At 41.4% G+C, this 26,986-nt stretch overlaps 1 long non-coding RNA gene across 1 annotated transcript in view; it reads left to right on the top strand.

Annotated features, from left to right (window-relative positions):
* Window positions 1-1,818: 1,818 nt before the first annotated feature.
* LOC306976908 overlaps window positions 1,819-26,986 on the top strand; it is a 413,479-nt gene continuing 388,311 nt past the window's right edge. The window contains exon 1 of the long non-coding RNA XR_013793790.1: window positions 1,819-1,851. This is a non-coding gene — a long non-coding RNA (uncharacterized lncRNA). The remainder of the gene's footprint in view (window positions 1,852-26,986) is intronic.

Below are 26,986 nucleotides of genomic sequence, written 5' to 3'. Positions count from 1 at the left end.
GTTTTCAATAAGGCTGGGACGATCCACTTGTGTCATGATCCGATACATATCACGATACTCAGGGGCCGATCCGATACGTACTGCGATATAGTAAGTAATCATGATAAGCAATATGTTTACCTTAACGGGAGACATTGCAGGCAGGTTTTGTCAGTTGTCAGGTTTTGGGCCATGTTGGTCTCTGAATATAAACTTTCACCCGGAAATAAAAAGTATGCCTAATCTTCACAATAACATATTTAATATTGCACTGATTGAATGTTTAGATAGATTTACATGGGAAATCGTAATTTCAAGGGCCATTTCCTCAAATGGCATTTTCCATGTCAGTCGCTCCTACAGATCTAAAAATGTTCAGCCTTGGATTGAACAATATTTGTAAGATTTTTTCAGAGGGATTTGTCAGAAGTGTTTGTAATTAATATATCCCAAAAAAAGCAAAATTGTGGGCATTTTTAGGCATAAAACACCTTATTTTTATATGAACACATTAAATGACAGAAAACCTGCAATACATTTTTATGCCAGTGGTCTACAGCAGACGTTTCAAATTGATACCTTTAAATAAAAATTTAAAAATCCCTATTCACCTGCAGTGTCTCACCTAATGTGTTAAAAGTCATGTGTCTAAAGATATAAACTGAATGCCATTTGGCATTTATTGAAGTGTTAAAAGGACTATACAGAGTTTAAAAATGTTAAAAACTAAGTATTTTCTTCCCCCTACATGTTCCAGCCATGTCCTAGTGTGTAGAATGAGCTCAGACCTGTTCACCACAACTGCCTCGAAAATCCTGCACTGTCACTCAAAAAGGTGTTAATTCGGGTCGAAGTGCCGTCATGCACGAGCTTAATATAGAAGCTGCAGATACTCATATTACCTGAGGTGGCAGTAGTGAGTATAAAATGGCCAACTTGCATCTAGCCCCTTTAAGATTGAAAAGTGCATTAACAAAAAAAGTAACAAAGAGCTGTAGAACTGTTACTGGAAAACAGTGTGTGATAAAAATGCCTCCAAACACAAGTATTGAAAGTACTGCGATACTTGACAAAGCATACCGATACTTGGTATTCTAGCACAAAGTATTGTGATCCAAGTCCGATCCAATATTTTGTCCCAGCCCTAGTTTTCAACCCAATTTAAATATTCCGTCAGTGTGAAAAAATGTATTTCCCAAAACATGCTTCCTCCCCCCTCAGCGAGGTCCCGCCCCCTTGCATGACACAATGCTGCTTCTATCAAATTAATTTAGTTTTGTCATCATGTTTATATCAGACAAACATGTCACTGTATATGCCTGCATGTGACAAATAAATCTGAGCTAACAAAGTTTTCCTCCTCCCATCAGACACAGCCCCTTCATCACGCCTCCCTCCCTGTCGGTCTGGGTCATGCATACCATCATTATTATTATCATCCGCCTGTGTTTTACATCAGAGCCGCTTGTACACTGTGTCTGTGTGTGTTTTGATCGGGGCGGTCGGGCCCCATCCGTCTGCCGCGCCGTCGAAAAGGCCCCCGATCGGCCCTGACCCCACATGAAATATTGTCTCATCGGCCGAGCGTGAGTGCCATGAAGCATTAGGGCCGGCACATGTCTCTGGCTCTGCTTCTAAGGCTGCACGAAGAGATCGCAAATACACACTGGCACCCCCTGTCCGCTCCTCTTACGCGGCTGCTGATGGTTTGGAAGAAGAAAGGGCGGTTAGTGCTTGTACGGGAAGGTCCCGGGTTCGATTCCCACGTGGAAGGGGCCTTTCTGTGTGGAGTTTGCATGTTCACCCCGTGTCTGCGTAGGTTTCCTCCGGGTACTCCGGTCCATCCATCCATCCATTTTCTTCCACTTTTCCGTTTCCGGGTTGTGGGAGCAGCTGTTGGAGTTGCCCAAATCACATTGCACCAGCCCCTTATGGCTCCTCCTGCAGGTGGTGGGTCCACGGAAGGACGGCCTCACGATTCAACCGGGCCTGTTGGTCTCTCATAAGGGGCTTCTGAACCGCTCTTTGTCTGACCCGTCACCTAGGACCTGTTTGCCATGGGAGACCCTACCAGGGGCACGAAGCCCCCGACAACAGAGCTCCAAGATCATTCGGGTGCTCCTGGAGTATTGAAAAGTATCAAATTGTGAAATGTGCCTATAAATTTATCCCTGTGAAGAACTGGGATGCTACAAATGGCTTATGTTGGCTTAGGAAAGTTAGGATTGAGTTTGGACCTCAACTCGCATTGTCATTTTGTGGCTTCCTCTTTCATTGTTTGTTATATTTAAAAAAAAAGTCAGGTATAGGGCCTTGATACCCTTTAAATTTGCTCTAAATGCTGCGTTTCCCATAAAGGCCCTATACCTGTTTTTTTGTTTGTTTTTTTGCCACTTTTGATAGTCGCGAAAGCGCTTCTGACAGTCTCCCCCAGGGGAAACTGAAGCTACAAACGTAGTTTACCACCACTGAGTGTGGAGTGAATGTACAATTGTCTCATGTAAAGCGCTTTGTGACTATGTCTGTGAAAGGCGCTATATAAATAAAGATCTTCTTCTTCTTCATTCTACACATTAGGACATGGCTGGAACAAACTCCGTATTGTCCCTTTAAAAGGGGTGAAAAGTGTGGAAACACATCATGAATCATTTCTCTGTAAGAATCAGAGTTTTTTCTGTCTCCGCTTTCACTTTTCACTTTTTTTTTTAACATTGAAGTAGTGGTAATGGCTCACCTCTTTGGGTTTTTATTAACCTCTTTAACCCCCACTTGAACCGAGCATATATTCCCAGTTTGGCTTTACCCAAATCTAAAAGCTTCTTGAAAAAAGTGTCAAGACGAAACGAAAACAAGGTTGAAAATGCAACAAAATAGCGACAAAAACATTACCAATAAAGTGACAAAAAATGATGAAAACGCAATAAAAAAGCATCAGAAAAGTGACAAAAAAGTGACAAAAGCACAACAAAAAAGCAATGGGAAAAAAGTCAAATAAGTGACGATAACACAAGGAAAGAGATCAGTCTAGATCATCTTTATAGGTCTTGGCTTTCGTATGAGGTGTCACACTGGCCTATACATAGACTGTAACCCTTTAGATTAGGGTAAAGCTGAACTGGAGAAAACGCACTTGGTGAAGGCGGGGGTAAAGAGGTTAGGAAAAATACACAGTGATTGGATATTTGCTGATACTGCTAGAAAACTCCGATCTGATCTCAGTGTTGAAATAGCTCCACACGTAACCACGGAAATGGCTTAGGTATTACTCATGCTCGCTCGCCCCTTCTGTCGGCACATCCATCCGCCGCCACTTCAGCCTGCCACAGAACACTATCCAAACTAATTATCCATATATTCCCTGCACTTAAGACAGCGCACAAAGGCAGGTGTAATGAGTGGCGACGGGTGACATGAGATTCCAAATTGCAGGGTGCGTTCGGCTCTCATCCTGTCACCTCCGGGTCGGGTGGGGGGCCGCGGCGTTGTATTATTTATTGCGTTGATCTGATGAAGCGTCATGTTTGATGATGCTGCGTTCACAGGGAGCCGACGTCTGAGGGGTTTAACTGACACGCCGAGCCGGAGACACGGCGCGGTCTTAAATATTGAAGGGGGAACACGCTCGGCTTTGTGCTGCCTGTCACCGCTACACGAGACAACTGCACGCCGCATTAATTGATGGCGGAGAAAATCTACGGGTGGAAAATACAGATACATTGTACAAGAAAGAAAGACACATTGGATTTTTGTGGTTTGCTTATTTGTGTGTAAACATAATTTGACTGGTTTTACATCATCTACCCCAGGGGTCACCGACCTCTTTAGAGCTGCTGGCAAAACCCACGTGGCACGATGCCCATCTACCCTTGTTTAATCTCTAAACCCCCACATGAATCGAGCACATTTTCTCCAGTTCGGCTTTACTCAAATCTTAAAACAGCAAAAAAAGTGCCCATACAGTGACAAAAACGGGGATGAAATGCAACAAATATTACAAAAAGTGATGAAAAAGCAATAAAAAGGCACAAAAAAAAAGTCTAGCAAAAAGAGGGGGGAAAAAGAAGAGAAACAGGGTGAAAACTTTTTAAAAAGCAATGAAAAAGCAAGAAAAACACGACAAAAACACTTAAAAAAAAAGTTCTGATCACTTTTGCACTGTTGCTTTCCATTTGAGAAGCTTTTAGATTTGGGTAGAGCTGAACTTGGGGGAAATGTTTATTGGTTTATTTGGTTGGGACAGTGCATGTTAATGAACAAGCCAGACCGGATTGTTGCCTTGGGCTAATTTCCATCCGTCGTCTCCCATGCACACGCTCAAACACACTCTCATTCATCCTGGCCTATTGTACATGTTTTTAGTGGTAGGGGAAGCCGGAGTGCCCGGGGGAAACCTACGCAGGGAGAACATGGTAACTCTACACAGAAAGGCCCCGTCCTTGGTGGGAATATAACACAGAGCCGTGGGAAGAGACAAGATTGGCCCCAAAATGTTTTTTTATGTTTTATTGAAAACTTCATTCTCTATTGTAATGTTTAGTGCAGGGGTGTCAAACATATGCGGACCAGATGATTTAATCTGGCCCCTGCCCTGTAGAGCATAAATTCCTGCCCTTTCCTGTGCAGAGTTATGAATTTTTAAAGAATAACCAGAATGTTCATTCTAGCTACTAGGAGGCATTAAATTAAAAAATAGGAAAGAGTTCCACACGTGTCCAGCAGAGGCACAGACAAAATAAGAGCTCAGGATATGAACAACACTGTCATGATTTGTCTTTTGTTCCTCTGTTTTGGTATGTTTTGTCTTTGGTCTTGTCCTGTTTTATTTTGACATGTGTTCTGTCCTTGTGATTTTGCTTTACTTCCTTCGTTACCTGCCTGCCCCGCCCTGATGTGTTTCACCTGGGCCCCGTTTCCTCTTGTATTTATACCTCTGTGTTTCCCTTGTCCTTTGTCGCGTCATTGTCTATGTCAGCCCCGGTCTGTTTCAGTTGTCATTTTGGTTTTCATTGTTCATTAAACATTGCCAGTTTTTGTTGCAGTCCTGCATTTTGGGTTTTACTTTCTTCACTCCACCACCATCCATGACAAACACATTATATAGCCACGTGGTAAATGGACAGTCTGCCCCAGGGCTGCTGTGGCTTCAATAACAGCTTACCACCACTGAGTGTGGAGTGAATGAATAATGACTATATGTAGAACATTGAGGAACTTGTGACACAGGCTTGTAAAGTGCAATACAAGTGTAAGCCTTTGTTATTAATAAAGCTATGTGAACAAATAATGTCTTTTGGTGGGGTTTATGGAATTATTCAGAGGCGCCAAGGCAAACTACAGGAAAGAAGCAGCTAAAAGACGAACTATGAAGGTAAGCTACATGCTAAAAACGTTATGCCAAAGTTGTGCTAACAGTGGCTATCACTGGCTATCCTCTTTTGCAACAGTGTATGATGAAATATTAAATCTCGTAGCACATAGTGAGGGCAGTCCTCTCTCTCAGAGGAGTCTGTTCATATCACACTAGTATCAATCCCCTATGAAGCCCTTGAGTTTTTAACTGGTAGCCCCTAAACAACATATTGCTCTTGAAGTGGCTCTAAAAAGGCTGGAGACGGTGACCCCATTCTGGACCTTCGCCTTGAAGAAAGCCGCATTGCTTATAGGGGTGTTTTCTAAGAGGTTTTCCCAGAATTCCCGGGACAGGAGCAGAGCTGACACTGAGCAGGCGTCTGTGTTTCGACTGTGCTCGCTCCAGCTGCAAAGAGGAAGGTCAGTTTATAAAACCTGCAGGAGGACAGAAGAGGATGGTCTTTTTCAAAGGACAAAACAGGACAAAGAACAGAAGTATTTAAGAGTATCCAATTATAGACTTGATCAGATACTTGTGACAAATGCATGAGATAAAAAGTAGTTCTAAAAGTGTTCATCTACAGAGCTATGTCCGTGTTTATTGGGAAAGAAGCATTAAGGGAGGCATTGAGGTAGTTTGGCAAAGACCTGTATCGTGGCTTCCGACTGTGGTGAGTGAATGAAGAATGATCCACTTCCAGAAGCTTGTCAATATTGTAAATCCCAATTAATGTTATAGTCGTCACCAAATCAATAAAGAGAGACTCTGATAGATTAATTTGGAAAAAAAAGTCTCACTCTGGGGCCAAGTGGTGTTTCACAGGAATAGACAGAGAGGCTGAGGAGGCTTACGGTTCTGCTGCTCAGTGGTTCCCAACCTTTTAATGTTCCTTGAGGCATTGATTTATACTCTGAGTACCTCCTAGCTCAAGGGAACTAAACTTATATTATCAGTGTTTAGTATAGAGTATTATGTTCAAAATAGAGCTGAAATACTCTTGAAGTTTAACCTCTTAACCTCAACCTGAACCGAACACATTTTCTTCAGTTGGGCTTTACCCGAATCTGTAAGAGTAAGTATTAAAACGAGGATGAAAATGCAACCAAAAAAAAGCTGAAAAAGTGACTAGCGCAATGTCTCGAGTCTCCAGGTCCCGCACCGATGGTAAACGAACTTCTCCTGCATAAGACATCCAGCAAGAGAGCGACAGCAATGTGACAAAAGAGAAACAGAAAAGTGACAAATATGTGAGAAAAAAGCAACAAAAACGCCACAAAAGACATGATGGCCATGTAGCCTTTAGGCCAGGTTTCTCCAACCAGTAGCTCGCCAAGCCTCTCCTGGTAGCTCGCCAAAGACTTTCGACATCTATACACACTTGATAACTCAAATTTTAGATGCATTTTCTGTTTGTTCTGAACCTGCTGAACACAATCTGTGAACAGTTGGTACAATATAGTAAAGTATAAGAACTAAACTCAAGTCACTTTCTTTGAAATACCATCTTGGCAAGTCATTCTTCTGGGTGAACTCCACTTAAGTTGCATTTTTCATAAGTGTTTTTGAACATAAGTAGCTCTCCGATGTTCATATTGTGTAAAAGTAGCTTGTCAGATGAAAAAGGTTGGATGGGTGCGTGACTGAGTGAGTGGTTGGTGGTGGTCGGCCCCATAGATATGTATAAAGGCTAGATGTCTTAAGGCAGAGTCACTTCCGGTATAACGGGCGGCCATCTTGCCACAGGGAAGCTTTCTGGCAAACTCAAGTAAGTGAGTGATCAGCACGAACACAAATCCTCATATCTCGCTCAAATCTTCACGGATTTACTAACGGTTTGGTTAACCTTTATTAACGTGGCTATAATTCTGAATTCTGGAACATGTTGAAATAAAGATTTTCTTTTTCAATTCATATGTTCAATTCATATCCCCTCCTGGAACCGCCACCTTAATGTGGTGGAGGGGTTTGAGCGCCCGAATGATCCTGGGAGCTCTGTTGTCGGGGGCTTCGGGCCCCTGGTCTCCCATAGCAAACAGGTCCTAGGTGACGGGTCAGACAAAGAGCGGTTCAGAAGCCCCTTATGAGAGACCAACAGGCCCGTTTGAACCATGAGGCCATCCTTCTGTGGACCCACCACCTGCAGGAGGAGCCATAAGGGCCAGTGCAATGTGATATGACCCGGCAAGGGACCAGTGGAAGAAAATGGATGGATGGATGGATGGAATTCATATGTATGCAGTGTCATACCTACATCTCTGAGGTTTATAACAAACCAAACCGTTTGAAAATCGGTAGGAAATTGAGCACGTTATGGTTATTTAAAAGTACATGCACCATAAAACACAATGTGAGCAAGCTCCCTGTGGCAAGATGGCCGCCGTGTGTGGACGTCGCCTTTGGTGTTGCAGCCAGCCACTGCTGTCTTTTGTTTTGCTCTTGTTTTTATAATATTAATACATTTTATTTGTATTGCACTTTACATATGAAGAACACATCTCAAAGTGCTACAATTGACACACAAAAAAAAAACACATAACATATCAATAGTAAAAACACAAAGAATATTAGCAGTAAAAACACAAAATAAACATACTAAGAGTAAGCCGCACAAAACAAGTGGGTCTTCAGTTTACTTTTAAAAACCTCAATAGACTGTGGTGCCCTCAGATGGGTGGGTAGGGCGTTCCACAGTCGAGGCGCAGCTGCCTGGAAGGCCCTATCTCCCATAGTGCGGAGCTTTGTCTTTGGGACCAGGAGTTGGCGGCTGTCAGAGGAGCGGAGCTGTCGGGTTGGTTTGTGTTTGTAGTTCTTTAAGGTACACTGGTGCGCTGCCGTAGACACACTGATAGGTCAGGAGGCAGATCTTTTTGCCTTTTTAATTTGGGTTTGTAGTTTGCATGTACCGAGTGAACTCCGCTAGTGGATTGGCTTAAAACCAATAGCATAGACCTTACTGTTTATGTAGCTGTGTTACTGCCAGTCCATTCTGTCCTATCAAATTTTTAAAAATTAAAACAAAGGAAATTTAATAGAAAAACCTATTTATTCAAAAACAAAATAAAAGTCCTATTTCTCCATTTCTGCCTCTGCATTTTTGTGAGACTTATGTTGTAAGGTGAACCCAACAACTTGCCACTTTTCTACATTTGGAAGTGATATTGAAATTCTGAAGTGCTCAAGAGCCCCCAAAGGAACCCATACCCCTGGTTGGGAAACACTGCATTATTTAAAAGAGATTAGAATCATGTGTCATACAAAAACCGCCTTGCCCATAAAGTTCCATTAGCCAAAAGACTTTCGGGTAAATACTCAGACGCCAGTGTCAGACTCGTGTATTTTCAAACCGCACAAGCATTCACTCGCGTTTACCGTACAATTGTAAACCTAAAAATAAAGGTTCAAACCTGACTGTATCATTACATCTGACGATAATTACAGCAGAAACACGCATCAGCGAACTATCTGAATGCATGTCTTGTAACATTTCCCACAATCCGCAGCTCGGGATATGATTTTTGATGTTTATTCCAGCGCAGTTTACCCCGAGGCTAGTTCCCCGGCTCCAGCTCTCTCTCACAATCAAACAGGCTCCACACAGGGCAGATTACTGTTTGCTGTTGCATATTAATTTAGCATCAAGAACACACGCTCCTCCCGGCCTCGTAGCGTAGCCTTACGAGCCCTGTGTGTTTTACTTTCACATCCCCCCATTGTATCGTCTCGTTATCTTTAGCAATTATGTCTTTCAACCCATCAATCTGTCACTCAACATCCGCTCAGAGCTGCAGTGCATGGGCTTTATTCACAGCGCTGGATTCTCTGCTCTCAATGGCACGCATTGTCTTTAGAAAGTAATGAGTGCGTGTTATAAGAGGACAATGATTGCATTTATCTGGAACAAGTGTTTAGACAAAAGCTGAACAGACAAATAGGCTGAAAGATGATGAAGTCGAATGTTTATTTGTATTAATGGAGGGGATTTTTACCCATCCTCCAAGGCAAGCAGCGCGTCACGAGCAGCGCAGACGGCATCTTTGGAATAGGTGGCGTTCACGATTTAGAATGTGATCATGTCATAATGTCAGGTGGAGGGCAGGGCCAATACAACTCTATGGGAGAAATACAGTTTTTGTAAGAAATCTCCAAAACGAAAATTAACAATTGATTTTCCTCTCCTCACGTTCTAGTTTTTGAATATTGTCTCCACTTTTGGACGCCTTTATGAGGAAATAATGGGACATTAGTTTATATGTGTGGACAGAGGAGACAGTGAACTTTGAAACAGTTTTCGTTTCATGTGGATTCTTCCAGTGATGACTGAGATATTTACCAAAAACTAAGAGGAAAATATCAGCAATTCGTCAGTTACCACAGTTACCATATAGTTACTGTCAGTTGCCCTCCACCTCAGTGTTAAACTATAGGCTCTTTAGAAGAAGAAGATCTTTATTTATATTCACCTTATTCCGGACGTTCGCGTGGGCGCCGGCATTAATTGTGCCCGCCCCTTTTTTCCTATCTGTTAACATGGGGCTGGAGAAGTCCAAATAAAATCAGTTACTACACGAAAACAGAAAAGTGACAAAAATTCAACAAAAAATGACAAAAATTCAACAAAAATGTGACAAAAACTCGACAAAAAAATGACAAAAATTCAACAAAAATGTGACAAAAACTCAACCAAAAAATTACAAAAATTCAACCAAAAAATTACAAAAATTCAACAAAAATGTGACAAAAACTTGACAAAAATGTGACAAAAATTCAACAAAAATGTGACAAAAATTCAACAAAAAAATGACAAAAATTCAACAAAAATGTGACAAAAATTCAACAAAAAATGACAAAAATTCAACAAAAATGTGACAAAAACTCGACAAAAAAATGACAAAAATTCAACAAAAAAATTACAAATTCAACAAAAATGTGACAAAAATACAAAAAATAAAACATAAAAAAAGTGACACAACACAACAATAATGCGAGGGAAAAGATCAGTTTTGTGGGTCTTAGCGTTCAAATGAGGTGTTACAGAGACCTATATAGAGTAATGGCCAAAGAGGACAGAATGCATTTGGTTCAGGCGGGTGGTAAGAGGTTAACATCCCAGTTCTTCACACAATGAGTTTATTTGAACTTTTCACAACTTGCAGGGCCACTTAGAAATTCAGGATAACTAGCCTTGAAGTTCATAACGATTACATGCAGTATTGTTTCCACAACATACTATATAGGAGGACAAAACTAATGCCATTTTCCAACTAAACATAAATCAGGTATAATCCTTTTATCATGCAATAACAATGGAGCAAGAAAACAACATCTTTCAACCTAAAAACTTGCAAAGAGTCACACCCTAAGCCAGGCTGACTCAGTCGAGCTGCCACAATGCTCTTCAACAATAAACCTTTGACACTTCAAACCTTCACTATTGCCGGAGCGCAGATGAATGCCATATTGTTCCGAGACAGTTTAGCGACTCTCTCTGATATTGCGCTGTAGCATTTGGCGCTTCTAATTATAGCAGCCAAAGCAGACAGTAGCATCTTCTATATCTCACACTTAAAGACTCGGCACATGTAAAGGTAAAGCACCTAATTAGCATTCTGCTCTTTGTGCCACGTTTCAACGTTTGCAAATTGCCTTGATATTATTCCCGAAAAACCTGGCTATCAAAAAGTTGTTGTTCGCGCGCAGACGTGCTTCCATATGGCTGCGCAGGTGCGAGGGGAGAACATGCGAGGCATCTATCACCGCTGTTAGTTATTTTTGTTTGTGTCCCGTGCCTCTTTGTGATAGAACGGCGAGTCGCGTGTCTGTTACGAGAAGAAGAAGAAGGAAGAAAAAAAAAAGAAGAAGAAGCTGAAAATGTTTTTGTTCTTGTCGATCAGTCGCAGCGAAACAGGACTGCGCATTTCGGAAAACACAGGGGAAAAAAAACACACACACACACATGCGAAAGCCTACACATCATAAAGAGGGGAGGCGGCCCGTGTGGATTTGGCACAAGCTGTTACCAAAAACCACCCCCCCCCCCCCCCGCACCCTCGTCGTCTCTCCATCCTGTCACCGCCGCATAATGAAGGCTAAAATATTTTATTCAGATTTATTAATTTGAAAATGAAGCGTGCCTGTCGAGAGAGGGACAGTTCTTCTCAATCTGTCAGCTGCGAGCCACTCCGCGCCGACACTCCGATTCATTCGTCTTGTTGGATTTGACAGGCGGATTCTCCCAGAGCTCTACGGCGAGGCGAGGAGGGAGCGCCCAGGGATTTTTTTTTCTTTCCTTCATTCTCTCTCTCTCTCTCTTTTTCTCTGTGTTTTCTGTTTTTTTTTTTTTTTTCCGAGTTGGATAAAACACATCCCGACAAGGAACAGCCTCTTTATTAATGCAAATGAGGCCGGAAAAATTCCAGCAGCTCGCGCGGCGCGGCTCCTCCCGGGCGCCGTGCGGTAGCTGCAGTGTGTTATTTTTGGGGGGTGTTAATAAAAGCTCTGTTTGTGAGAATAGGGCCTCCAGGAGTTACTGTCAGGCTGCAGCTGTGACACGCTCCACTCGGGACACGGCAAAAAAACAAAAAAAACAGACACTTCCACACACCGTCCTTCCCAGGTGCAGCTTTCGTCAGGCTTATCTCAATAAGATTTTTTTTTTTTTTTTTTTTTACATCGCGTTTATTTGGGTTGTCACAGTCGAGTAATTTGGGAGGTCTTGTGTCAGGTGAAGTGCCTTGCCAAGGGACACGGTGGTTTGGACTGACGTTACACAGCAGTAATGGTGTGGTAATTACTCAGCGAAACAGGACATGTGCTTATTAAAAGTGTAGACTCTTAATTAGATACAAGGATACGTGGGCAGTCCCCTCCTGGAACCGCCACCTTAACCTCTTAACTCCCGCCTGAACCGAGAGGATCTTTTTCCTCACGTCATCAGATTTTTTTTTCCAGCATTTTTTTGTTGGGTATTCAACTCATTTTTGTAACTTTTTTGTCTTTTTTTTTTGTTGTCATTGTTTTATCACATTTTTGTCATTTTTGTTGTCTTTTTTTGTCAAATTTTAGTAATTTTTTAATTATTTTTTTGTCACATTTTTGCCACTTTTTAATACATTTTTCGTCACTTTTTTGTCATTTTTTGGTCATTTCATATCACATTTTGCTACATTTTTGTCACATTTTTGTCTTTTTTTGTCCATTTTTTTAAACTTTTTTTGTAAATTTTTTATCACAATTTTGTCATTTTTTGGTCAATTTTTTAATCATTTTTTGTCACATTTTTGTCATTTTTTGTCAATTTTTTATCAATTTTTTGTCATTTTTTTGTCACATTTTTGCCACTTTTTCACCAGTTTTTCGTCACTTTTTTGTCAATGTTTTCTCACTTTTTTTTCCACATTTCCATCATTGTTTTCATCTCAGTTTTGTTGCTATTTTCACAGCTTTTTTCCAGAAGCTTTTGGACTGGGGTAAAGCCAAACTGGAGAAAATGTGCTCGGTTCAGGTGGGAGTTAAGGGGTTAATGTGGTGGAGGGGTTTGAGCGCCCGAAAGATCCTGGGAGCTCTGTTGTCGGGGGCTTCGTGCCCCTGGTAGGGTCTCCCATGGCAAACAGGTCCTATCGGTGACGGGTCAGACAAATAGTGGTTCAGAAGCTCCTTATGAGAGACCAAAAGGCCTGGTTAGAACCATGAGGCCGTCCTTCTGTGGACCCACCACCTGCAGGAGGAGCCATAAGGGCGGGTGCAAACTGCTCCAACAGGAAGAAAATGGATGGATGGATATGGACACATGGACAGTACTTTCATAGTAATATGCCTTGAATATCTCAGTTACCGGGCTATTCCTTACAAATGACCACCTTATACTGCTGAAGTTTAGACGAGTAGCAACGAATGGGCGAGGAACGTTCTTCTCTCTGGTCCTCATGGCGGGGAGCTGACATTGCCAGGGCCAGGGGCGTCTCTAAAAGACACTTGGTAAACAGTATTCTTCTGAGCACTTTGACCTTCCCAAGCACTGTTTAAAAGCCTGGCTCCAAAGACTTTTATTTTTAATCGCTATGACTCATGTGACGATGCTGAGTGTCACATTTGTACTTCAGCACTAAAAAGTGGAAGCCTTTTCAGTGCTTCCTGATTGACAGGCTGTGGAGCTCTGTGGATGCTCGTAGCTGGTCCGTCCGCCCCACTCACTTGTGCAAGAGCTTCCTTGAAATGTAGCTTTTTAAAAGTTTAGGTTAATATCAAACTTTTACTAAATCTAATGTGTTTAAATTTTCAGTGTAGCCAATATTGAATAGCCACAAATAAAAGAAAATGTATTTTGAAGGCTTCCGTCTGTGTACCAAAATTGCTACTACAGTATCAAAGGGACTATACTAGGGTTTAAAAATGTTAAAACTAAGTATTTTCCTACCCCTACATGTTCCAGCCATGTCCTAATGTGTAGAATGAGCCCAGACCTGTTCACCACAACTGCCTCTAAAATCCTGCACTGACTAATTCGGGTCCGAAGTGCCGTCATGCACGAGCGTAGTATAGAAGCTGCAGCCACTCATAAGACCTGAGGTGGCAGTAGTGAGTATAAAATGACCAACTTGCATCTAGCCCCTTTAAGGGAGTAATAAGGGAGAGGGCTACTTCACAAAAAGATGAAACAAGAGTATTTCATACATGAGCTGCTTTTCATTGCAGTCTTGAATATAAATCTAAAATAATGTTTTTGATTTTTGCTCATTCTGACAGTCTCTGAGTCAGGGGTTCCTCTATAATGGCCCAGCCCCTGTATGCTCAGAACCGCCCCTGCTGAAAGTACATTCTGCACAGTCTTCAGTCCTGCTGTCATTGGGCTCGTGGGGCTGTGTTAAACAGCCACTAAATGTGGTACAAATGTGTGTGAACGTCTACGCGTGTGTTTGTGCTCAGCTGAGTTTGTGCTCATTCTCGTTGCCTGTGCATGTTTATTGCACTGTAGCTCCAGTCCATTGTTTCCAACACTTTCATTGTAACTTCGCTGAAGTCTATGAAGCTTCCCCTCTTCACTCACTGTTGAAATTGTTTTATTGCAAAGAAACACACATTTTCTCCTGCCTTTTCATCAGAAGCGCTGTGTCGGAAACCAAGCATGTGGCTAATTACCATATGTAAACGTAGATGTGCTGGTTTTACACTGAATCCTGTTGAACTCAAATCACTAATAAATATATTGCTACAGCAAGTTATTGCAAGTTATTGGAGTCAAGTTTGGAGTTAAGTCCCGAAAATTGCGACTTCACCCGGCTCTCTCAGACCCATGAGGTCACGTTTGACTCCAGAGATAAAGTTAATGTTATGTTTATGTTTATTATGAAAATCCAGGCTGTCCTGAAAAAAAAAACACTTAAAGGTTACATTGGAATGAGGTGTGTTAATGGCAAAAAAAAGGGCAAACAACACTCGAGGCGAAAATGAAGGCATAGATACAGACGGCATCTCGTCATAGAAGGGGGCGTGGCTTCGCCGAGGGGGAAAATAGAATCTTTAGAGAAACACAATTTTTCCCTCTTTTTAGCCATCTTCTGGTGGAATATGAACTTACACACAAATAAAGTCAAATGTAAATCGGGCCCATATGGATATTTTCTCACAGCAGATTGTTCAGTAGAAGTGAAAAAACAGCAGTTGTAGCAAGCGCTAGCTAACCGTTAGCATTAGCCCGATGCTAACATGTAGCATCAAGTTAGCATTCTCCGTTATTCATTTGTTTATGGGCCGTTGAACCACTTTGCTCCTCCCCATGTCTTTGCATCATTATTTAGTAGAAAACTATATTTCAGCATTTGTTAAAGTCGTTTTTGAATAGAGAAAATTTACATTTTTTCAAAATTGTTTTCCCCCTTAACTGTTTTAAAAATGACCATATATGGGCGATTCCAGAGATGCCGTCTGTATGTATTTGAGGTCACTTTTCATACTGTTTTTAGCTCATGGAAAATGTATGTTAACAGCCACAAACATGGCGGATCTCCATGGTAACAGTGGATTTTCCCAAGTCCTCTTCAAAATGCTTTATTTTGAAATTGTGTCTAACAGATCATGAGGAGCTTGTTTTGGAATCACTGACATGTTTGTTTTCTCTGACAGTTTTGTCGCTCTTGCAGCATTTACCCAGGAATGTTCCGCAGTGTGGCTTTAACACATCCGCCCGCTCTGGTGCTGTTTACATGACTCCCCTGCCTTGCCTCTCTCTGAGCAGGGGCCAGGGCGCTGAGTGTGCCGCTGCCTGGATGAGCTCAGTGTTGTGGCTGTATTCGTGCGCTGGTCCTTTGACATTTCTCTGTCTTCACCTGCTCCGTGAGGCTGATTGTGTGTGACAGGGTCGACTCTCGCTGCCTCGCTCTGCTCCTGTCTGCCTTTTCTCTCATCGCTCTCACACGGTCTTTCCTCCACTGGTCCCCCATGTGCAACAATGTAGTGTTTATGTGGCCTTGGTTTGCCCATCTCTGCCACTAAATAAATGATGATTAAAATTGTACCAGTTTATAAAATTACTTCTAATGCCCTATACCTGTGTATAGATACAGACGGCATCTCTGGAATCGCCCATATATGGTCATGTTTGAAAACAGTTAAGGGGGATAACAATTTGGAGAAAAATCTAAACTTTCTTTAATTATTCAAAAACTACTTTAACAAATGCTGAATTATGAATATAGCTTTCTTCTAAATAAAGATACAAAGACATGGAGAGGAGCAAAGTGGTTCAACAGCCCATAGATACATAATAAAAAAACAGAGAATGCTAACATGATGCTACATGTTAGCATCGTGCTAATGCTAACGCTAGCTATAGCCTGCTATGACTGCCGTTTTTTCACTTCTACTGAACAATCTGCTGTGAGAAAATATCCATATGGACCCGATTTACACATGACTTTATTTGTGTGATAAATAAGTTGATATTCCACCAGAAAATGGCTAAAAAGAGTGAAAACTGGTGTTTCCCTGAAGATTCTATTTTCCCCCTCGGCGAGGCCACGCCCTCTTCTATGACGAGACGCCGTCTGTATTTATACTGGTAAAACTGACATTTGTGATTCAAAAATAAATAAAATTCCTTGCACAAAGCCTTTTTATCAATAGTAAATTGGCAGAATAGTTGTCGTTTGTTACTTTACTGTGACAGTATTTGCTCTCACAAAGTTCTGACACATGTTTTTAAACTCTGGGATGTTTGAAATGTGTTAGGAAAGTCAGGGATGAGTTTTAACCACATTGATGAATCAAGTATAGGGCCTTTAAAGGGGCTAGATGCACGTTGGCCATTTTATACTCCCTACTGCCACCTCAGGTCATACACTGCAAAACTTTTCAGTGACAGTGCAGGATTTTAGAGGCAGTTGTGGTGAACAGGTCTGAGCTCATTCTACACATTAGGACACGGCTGGAACATGTAGGGGGAGGAAAATACATAATTTTAACATTTTTAAACTCTGTATAGTCCCTTTAAGGCGAGACACTGCAGGTGAACAGGCGGGAAAAATTCAGATATACATTTTTGCTGTAGATTACTGACATAAATATGAGAAAAAATGGTCAATTTATGTTTTTATATAAAAATGTATGAATGGACCAGCTTTAAATGTATAGTCTTATTGAAAAAAACAAAAAGAGTGCATTTTGGATATCTTTATATCTGCAAAAATTCAATTTTCACTTTGTTTTTTGTAGTCTAAAGCTTAATAAAATACCTCAAAACTTCAAATATTGTTAAGTACAAGTCTGGAAAGTTTGGCGTCTGTAGGAGCTACTAAAATAGAGATATTGTTACAAGAGTGTAAAGAAATTCTCATTATTAGAAGCAGGCAAAGGTTTGTGTATGTATATTTCTCCCGTCTTCAGCCACGGCTTTGTCCACGGCTGTCTCCCAGAAAGGTAAATGACCTGACGTGGATCACAGCGTCATCTCTGTCGCCTTGTGCCACACATGGACACCAAATATGGGCATCAGATTTGTGAATGAAGCCTGGTCAACCGAACGGTGCACCGCAACGATGCAGTTATTTCTGGGGAATCACCGGACAAAACATCAAAGGTGAGTTTGTGACATTAATACTAAGATGTTAAAAGAAGACCAAAGATGTTGTTGCATTTAGCCTCTTCCAATGTATTCCTATGCGGGGGTGAAGTTTGAAGCAACCAAGCTCTTCCACGGGCACAAAGACCAGACAGGTACGTATGAACTCGTCTAACCTCAGGTAAGAACATACTGTATCTCATAATGGAAAAACGGTGGCCTGTTCCTTTAAGGGCGAAAACTAGCAAGGAATCTCAACATTGACCACTATGTGAAAAATATATGTTTTCACCTGCAGCGTCTTGACTTACAGGAACTATACAGCTCTATATTGTGTTGCATCTGGAGAATATGGACATTTTACCATTAGAGTCTTACTTAGCCAATCTCTGTCTAATATAGATTAATTCTGTTGCAAACATTTAACTTCATCTGCTGAACAAAACACTAAATAAATGTCTTTTGATATAGGGGGTGTTGCCAAATCAGTCCACTAATTAACTAATGATAATGATAATTAATTCTTTTGTCAATTAATTTCTTCATTAATTGAATTTAATGTCTGAAACTGAGTGAAGCCCCTGACAATTCCCAGCTTTAATTTTCACATTTAGCAGAGCCACCCAGGGATTTACATCCAGCAAATGAGCTGCTGATAATTTAAAAGAAGATTCACTTTTTTTTTTTTAAGACATATTTTCAAATCCACGTTATCAGGGTTTTACGAGTCTGAAAAGTTCTGACTTACTCTTATCTCTCAGTGAAGTGCAGAGGACGACTGAAGGGTGAGTGGAGGGCGCCAGGATGGCAGCCATGTTGGACTGGTTTCCATGGCACCAGAGACTGAGAGCTTCCAAGTCCGACTCCAGGGTCAGACTCAGTGACGCAGTCCTAATAAATCCACCTCCACTCTCTCAAGGTTCTTCCTGTGAGAAAAAACACGGCCACATGAGTGAATATGGATTTCCCCAAAGATTATTTGTTTAAATGATGTGTGTTTGTGTAAACTTTGAGTGGCGAAGGAGTTTTCCATCAAAGCCGTCTGTTTGTTTTACTGTTACATTTTACCTCCCAACTTTTCCCTTTTTCTCAAGCTGTGTCCGCGATTATGATCTTCTGTGATCTTGAACTTGGCCTCAGACTCATTAGTCATTAGCTAATAAGTCTGAGACAGAGCCCGGGTCAGAACAATAGATTATTGGACAGATAGGTCAAAAACAGAGTTGTTGAAGCTAATAATGCACTCTAATGTTTCTTTGGACTGACTTTAGCTTTGATTACAGCTCACATTCACTGTGGCATTGTTTGTTAAATTCATTTTTCACCAAGATCTTGCATTACCACGACCACTGTGCAAAGCCTTCTCCAGCACATGAAAAAGATTCTCAATGAGTTTAAGATCTGAACTCTGTGTTTTGTCATTGTCATCTTAGAATATGCCTGTTCCATCAGGGACGAAGAAATCCATTGGATATTCAGGATGTTCAGGTCGTCAGCTGATCTCATTCTTTGGGCACAAAGTTTTGCTGAATCTAGACCTGACCGACTCAGAGACCCCAGATCAGAACAGTTTGTTAAATCCAGGTGTTTATTTTATTTTCATACAATAGAGACTATTTAACCGCAGCTGAGAGTGGATTGTTACAATAAATGGGTGGTACCTACAACAAGCTCATTATCATTACATACTTTGATGAGAGGCGATACGGTGGTAACCTAACCTCAGTATGGCAGCTTAGGAATGGTGGTTTATATTCCAACAGAGTGAAGAGTACTAACTTTTCTGAGTTTACCTGAACTACCTGTTCAGCATGTTCTTTCTTCCAGAATTCTTTAAGTAAGAATTATGGCGGCACAGTGGTTCACGGCTGGAAGGTCCGGGTTCGATTCCCACCAGGACGGGGCCTTTCTGTGTGGAGTTTGCATGTTCTCCCCGTGTCTGCGTAGGTTTCCTCCGGGTAATTCAGTTTACCCTACCACTAAAAACATGTACAATAGGTGAATCCTCCAGCCAGGTTTTTCTGACCACCAGCCTGGCTGCACATCATGGAGACGGGTCCCTGAGCGCCGGCCCGCGCTCACCGCACCTACAGGTCAAATGCAGAGAATGAATTTCCCTAAAGGGGTTAATAAAGTACCTTAACCTTAACCTTAAATCAAATCCAAAAAGAGCTTTTCCCCAACCTGGGTACTCCTGACAAAGGAGCTGACTCAAGAATGAGCCCTTAGTTAACCTGTCGCTCAAAACTCACCACAGGTTCTGCTCATGGCATTGACACATTGGTAAAACACATACAGTGGGACAAGAGAAGGAAAGTCTAAAAAATGTCCAAAGATATAAATGATTGACAGTATGACCAGGGCCGTGTTTCATAATTAATCAATTCATTGTAAAAAAAAAAAATGAGTCGGTTAAAGTAACATTACAACATATTTTTTCACACTGATGCTAGTCATATGCCAGTCAGAGTAACGTAGCGTTGGCCTGTTTTATGTTTAAGTAGTATTTCCGATAACATAGCTATTTAGATAAAGAAACACAAGCTTGACTTTTATTTTATGTGTTAACATGAAATCTTTAGTTGTCTCATTACTTTAAATTATTACTTGAGTGAAAATCCATTCTCTTCAGTTTAAATAATTACTATCCAAGTTAGCTAAAACTGATGCTACTTTTCGGCAGTGATGCCGCTGTTTTGGCTGTTCAGAGGTGACGCCACTGCAGTAGATTCAGGAGGAGCTTTGAACGATCGATACATCACAGAACAAGAGAGACTGAGCTTCAGCGGGGGCCCAGCCCAGACAGGCCCATAGCTCAACCCTGTCACGGCAGACTATAGACACCTCACTGCACCTCTGCTCCAGGCTGGGACGTCCTGAAGCGAGCAGAGGTGAGGGGAGATGGATGTGTGACTGGATAAACTGGGACCGGAGAAACTATCAACGGAGCCACACACCGAACACTTCCCGCAAATTAATCTATAGGTTTACTTAGGACTCAATGTGATCCTGTTTCCCCCGAGAACCAAACTATAGGATGGAAGGGCAGGAAACTAGCAGTATAATTATCTCATCTACTTCTCCTAAGTGTTTTTCCCGCACTTCAGAGTCTGCCGTCCTGTAAGCTGCTCTCCATTTTGGCCGATCCAAGGCGTCCTCTGTGGTGACGTTGGCGACCCGCACATCTCCCTTGATGGCATTCATCCTGCGCTCTTTGGGCCGGCCTCTGGGTCGTCGTCCATGGGGTTGAATTTCATGGCTGTCGTTGCCACTGATTCATCGGCACTCCTCATCACACGTCTAAACCAGCGTAATCAGGCTTCATGCATCATAGGCGCGACTCTAAAATGACTTCACGTACCTCTTCAATGGTGACATGGTCTAATCTTGTCAAGCCTGAAATCTATTACGACGTCTTCATTTCCATGGGGTTTGTACAGCAGGATTTTCTTCTTCATCACAGGCCAGCATTCAGCCTCATAGAGTGGTACAGGTTGTATGACTGATATATAGATCTAAACTTTCAGATGCAGCGGGACTTTCAGATCACAGAGGTCGCCTGTTGCCGTCTGTCTCATGACACAGTGTCGAGCGTCTTGAAGTGTTTTGTCATCCGATGACATGGGGGCCAAGATACTTGAACCCGGAGACTGTTTGTAGCGTCTGGTTTTGGGACGATGATTGATCCATTTTCCTGTTCTCCACACAAAAGGTCTTGTTTACATTGAGGTGGAGTTCAACTGTCTCTAGCTGTACATTATCCACTAAACATGATCAGATACAACAGTGATAAAGAAACAAAGAAAAATGTATACAAAGATTTCATCATGTGTAGACAATAAGTCTTGGGAAACGATCTTCAACAGCATTGCCCAAGAAGAAGTTGGTATCTTGCATACAAACAACGGTGCGCCAGTGCTTTCGCTGGTAGCCTGAGGGCGTCGCTTCGAGAAAGAAAGGGGCCGGCTGAGGCGTGATGTGCTACAAGCAACGCTGCCAACAACAAGGGCTTTGCTTCTTCCTCTTCGCTGTCTTCTTCTTAGCATTAACAGCAGCCTCGCACATCTTATTAAGCACTCGCAGGGAAGAACTGCAAACTATTTCTCCCACTGTGAGTTAAACACTGTCCATGTCCCGCTTCATCGTCCCGCTAGCACCAATATTAAAGGAACAGGTCACAGTTTTTCCATACTGAAATATGTTCTTACTTGAGCTTAGACGAGTTGATGCATACCTGACCCGTAGTCACACTCTTCTCTGATTAAAGGAAAGCACAACACTTTGTATCATTGAATATTTTTTGTATATAAACTGCCTCTTCGGCTGGAATACATTTAATTGTCACTTAATGAGTTCATGGGCCCAATCTTGTGTTCCTAAACGAAGACTATAGACTAGACTTTTAAAAACTGTGAAAGCTTCATACCTGGCGCAGTAAGTAGGTTGGACAGGGGCTGGATCGACACCCATGGTAATGTTATGTACAGAAGTGGTCCCTCCCCAAGTTTTACCCCTTACAGACCGTACCAGAATTAAATATGGGGTTGTTTGTCGGAGAGAACATGCAAACTCCACACAGAAAGGCCCCGTCCCTGGTGGGAATCGAACTGGGGACCTTCTAGCTGTGGAATAGGCCACCGTTTTTCCATTCTGAGATATGTTCTTACCTGAGCTTAGACGAGTTGATGCGTACCTGTCTGGTCTTTGTGCGTGCCCCCAGTCACGCAAAACGATGTTGTTAGCATTTGGCCTCTCCCAGTATATTCCTATAGCTCCAAACAGGGGTGAAGTTTGAAGCTACCATGGTCTTCCACTTGCACGCACAGAGATCAGACAGGTACGTATCAACTCGTCTAAGCTCAGGTAAGAACATATCTCAGTATGGAAAAACGGTGGCGTGTTCCTTTAAGCACTCGTAGGGACAAACTACACAACTATTTCTCCCAAGGTGAGTTAAACACTGTCCATATCCTGAACCACCTAACCACCCAACACCACCCACAGCAGCAGAAAAAGTTCCCTTCTGGTATGGTCTGTAAGAGGTTAAAGTCTGTAAGGGGCCACCTCTGTACATACCATCTCCATGGGTGTCGATCCAGCCCCTGTCCAACCCACTTCCTGTGCCAGGTATGGCGCTTTCACAGTTTTCAAAAGTAAAGTCTTCGTTTAGAAACACAAGATCGGGCCCATGAAGCCATTAAGTGTCGACAATGAGATTTATTCCAGCCCAAGAGACAGAGTTTATACACTAATAATATTCAATGATGCAAAGTGGTGTGCCTTCCTTTAATCAGAGAAGAGTGTGACTAATGCAGAGTTTATCTTTTTGGAGCTTTCCGTCCGACAGTATTTGTGCTGACTTCATGACAACGCAGCTTGTTCCTCCTGCTTATCTGAAAATAAACATCTGCTCTTCATGAGATAGTCATTTGTAAGCACCGTGGAGGTATGACGAATGAAAATACTCATTATTTATGTGTACGTCCGGCTGATTGTGGGGTCAGTTCTTCATACAGAGGTTCCTGTCTGTCTGTATAGCCTTCACACCTCACTAGCACGCACCCGTCTCTCTCTCTCTCTCCCCCGTCTCTCATTCACGTCTGCTTTATCCCCCTGTCATCGTCCTACACTTTTGTTTATGTCTCGTGTCAGTGCAGATATGTTTCCACCATATCTTACGGTCTAACAAGTGGTGCGGCTGCTGTCAACGGGAGACGGCCTCTTTCTCTGCTTCATTTTCACCAGTAGGAAATAACTAGATACTTGGAAATACTAAATAATGCGTCCGGTTGTTTTGGGAAAAGTCTTAACACAGTATGAAGGTCATCCTGCAGAAACCCTAGTAAAGTAAGAGCAGTGATTGCAATAGAAGGAGTAATATTTTAATGTTTAAAGTAGGAGCTATGGTAATGTAAAGCAGTTGTTTTGTCACATAATAAGCACAAGTAGCAGCAGCAAAAAGTGAATATCAAGCATTGGCTTTGAGGAAATGTATCTTGTTTTGTGCGGTTTTCACTCATTTAGACACTTTTCCTGATCGGACCAAGTTTACTTTGATTGTTTGAGGACATTTCAGACCAGTTCTAAGGTAAATCTCGCTTGAAATAAGAAAGTAAAATTGCCAATGAGATAAGACCAATTTTCTTACCCCATTGGCAAAGAAAATGACCTGAAATAAGGACGAAATGTATTGAAACGAGTCAGAAACATCTCAGAACAAGTGAAATAATCGAGGACAAATGCCCAAGAACTTCTTAACTAGTCAAAACAGCTCAAATTTGGATTATTGTGCTCAAATTGAGATGGTTATACTGATCTAGTTAATTACTTTTTGCAGTGGCAGCAGCAGTATGACAATTCACAGCTACAAATATAAACTATTTATTTGATTTATTTTCCACAATACACTTAAAATATTCTGCAGTTCAAAGACACAACAAAGCATTATCAAAAAACAAACAAATAATAAAGTCACAATCAGTTTTGCAGGTCTAAGCTTTCAAATGAGGTGCTACGCTTATAGCCAATAACAAGTTTTAACATTAAAGAGGTAAAAAATATATAGTCATGATTTACCACATAGCTGATTAGCCTTATTTCTGAAGTCTGAGAGTCTCAAGGTGAGGCTAAACTCAGACCTTCAAGGGGTAAGATTTTCTCAACAAGGGGGTGGACTATAAAAAAGTGTACAGACTTAAATTAGTTTAGGAATGTCGTATATCCTGACAACAGTTAGTCGGGAGAGTAAACCAAACCTTACCTATAAAGGTTTAGTAAAACAATCATGCGTCAAATCTCTTTACATGTATAACTACTGCGATTGTCTTTGAGATGTTTCAGCCCTTCGATGATAAAGGTTTGGGCACCTCTGGGACTGCTGAGCTCTGTCCATCCCGACGTAGACAAGGGGAGTTTATGTGGGAGTACAATTCTGATACAAAGTATTTTAAAGAGCTTTATAGAGCAAAAATGGTGTGTTACAGTAATTAAATACCTTCAATAAAACATTGATGACACTGGGTTACAAAAAAAGGACTGATTTAGAACATTTTTACAACACAGAATCTAAAAATTACTAATTAATTTTTCTACATGTCAAGTGGATAAAAAAAAAAAAGACTTAACACAAAGTTTTTATATTGAGGATCGAGAACCAAAAAATTGCACCAAAATATAAACACAAATGCAAATGTTGCAACCAACCCCAGGCATCAGAATGGATGACACTATAAAAACAATACCCTCTATAGCAGGGGTAGGCAACGTCAGGTCCGGGGGCCAAATCCGGCCCTCCACACAGAACCTCTGGCCCCAAAGATGATTAAATTATTATGCAAACATGAGATCAAATACCTTAAAGTACTCTAAATAGTGTCAGTTTTTTTTAGATATCCTAGCAGAGCACCCCACTTGATCATATACATATAACGTAAAACAATGATTCTCAACTTGTGGGTTGGGACCCGAAAGTGGGTTGCAGAACTATTTTCTGTGGTCACGAGCCTAAATGAATGTCTTTTTTTTTTAATCACAGACAATATATGACAATTTGTTTGTCATCCTGGGGTAATGGTGGGTCCTGAAGCCGTACCAACTGAGAACCACTGATGTAAAACATGGGCATTTGCCCATGTTTTACATCAGTGGTTCCCCCCCGGGAACCACTAGTATAAAGGGTATTGTAGAGGCAAATCTTTAGTTCGTTAGTTTCTTCTTTGTTCTTAATTTAACCTCTTCCATGAATGAGGCTGGTTTTCTGCGTGTGACAACATTATCACGGTAAAATGACCGTGTTGCTCCGTCAGCCATCTTTTATTTTTGAAGTCAAGTCAAAGAACAACAACCAACTTCTTCTTCGTGGGCAAAGATAAAACACTGCGCCCTCTACGGCAAAACACACATTTGCTTTCTTTGTAAATAGCCCAATAATTAACATAGTTTTTTAATAAAAAATGTTACATATGAAATGTATCATTTATTTTTAAACAAAATATTCAAAATATAAAATACAAAATAATATATAAAACATGAATTATTCATAAACATGTAGGCCGTAAGAAATGGCGCTATTATAAAGTTTAAACCCATTTGGCCGTAAAACACTTGACCTGATTGTGCAAAACCAATGTGCTTTTTGGATTCAGCAAATCAAAACTGTCCTAAACCAGCTCACAAACCCTACACTAAACCAGTGTAATAATTAAAGGTTTCATTAGAAGTGAAGACTGCAGATTAAACACTTTTGATTGTCGTAAAAAGCAAAGATGTAACAATTACAATTTTCAAGTGGCGGTACCTTTCCTCGAGCTCTCTAGTATTTCTCCCATCTGTTTTTATTTGCAGTAGTGGCACTGATGGTGGGCTTCTGGAGGTTTAAATTACGCTCCAATCAAACCCCAGATAAATTAGCCGTTGCCGTTGACTCAGCGTTCTGCGTGGCTTATAGCAATCCGCTGACCCCGAGCAGCCGGCGCGGGGAAAATGGAGAAATGCCTGTTTTAATGCCTATCCAATATATACTGCATCCACTGCCGAGATGGACCCACGCAATCAAGCCCCAATCCATTAGGCCGCCATGTTTTCCCAGAGACTGACGTGTTATTGTGCTGCTGTCTGCATCTGGCCCCCATTCAAGGGTAACCTTTCAGAGACGCCTGATTGTTGGGAGAAGGTTAAACAACACATTAACATGCATTAAAATATTAAATTATGGCTCCATTTGGTATATGAGGCAAAAACAACAACATAAAAAAGGCTTTTAAAATTATGAAGGCAATTGATGAAGTGGGGGGGGGGTGCGGAAAAGGCAGCTGCTCCGGGTGTGGGAGAGGGAGATGGTATCGCGATGAGAGAAACGGCGCAAATCTGGCAACAAGAGGCCCCCCCTTTTACTGCGGGGTTAATGAACTGTTGCTGGGGGTCAAGTATCAGAGCCTGCGCAATTAAGGTGACTTTTCCCATAAGAGCCGGGCCAATATATGTCACACATGAAAACAAATGGAAAGAGCCTCCTCCCCAGATGACATTAAAGGTCCGCTGTGGACATTTACAATGAAGGGATTCGACAAAAGCTATAAATGATCATCTGTATCTAATTATAGGGATTTTTTTTGCGATTGATAGGACTTTATTCCTACCACACAGCACATATAGGACTGGGTACTGTAAAACGACACCGGTATCGTAATAAAGTTTAGCTACTACAGATAGTTTAGATACAACTAAGTATTGAAAGCAGGTACAGAGAAAAAATAAAAAATCTTTAGAGACCAAGTTTTGATGCTGTTGGTCCAGGGACAGCACTAAAGACACTGACTTGGTTGTTTCAGCTCAAATAAAGGATACAAGTTTAAAAGAAATAGTCATCTATGGAATTACTGCTCTGTTTTCTGGTTCTAGACGTCAAATATATTAGAATAGGTATTGAAACAAATAGCTCAGGTATCGGTATTATAAACCAAGTATCGTATAAGTATCAAAAAAATTTAATGGTACCAAGCCCTAGTAAACACTTCAAACTATTTCATTAAATATGAATTATGTGGTTAAAGCCTAAGTTAAAATAAAAAAAGCTATTTGGTTCAAAATACTTGTGTTAAAAATGC

This window comes from Gobius niger (assembly GCF_951799975.1).
Source record: "Gobius niger genome assembly, chromosome: 17".
In the NCBI taxonomy this organism is placed as follows: domain Eukaryota; kingdom Metazoa; phylum Chordata; class Actinopteri; order Gobiiformes; family Gobiidae; genus Gobius; species Gobius niger.
Note: the sequence above shows the minus strand (reverse complement) of the source record. Positions and strands in the feature narration are given on the sequence as shown.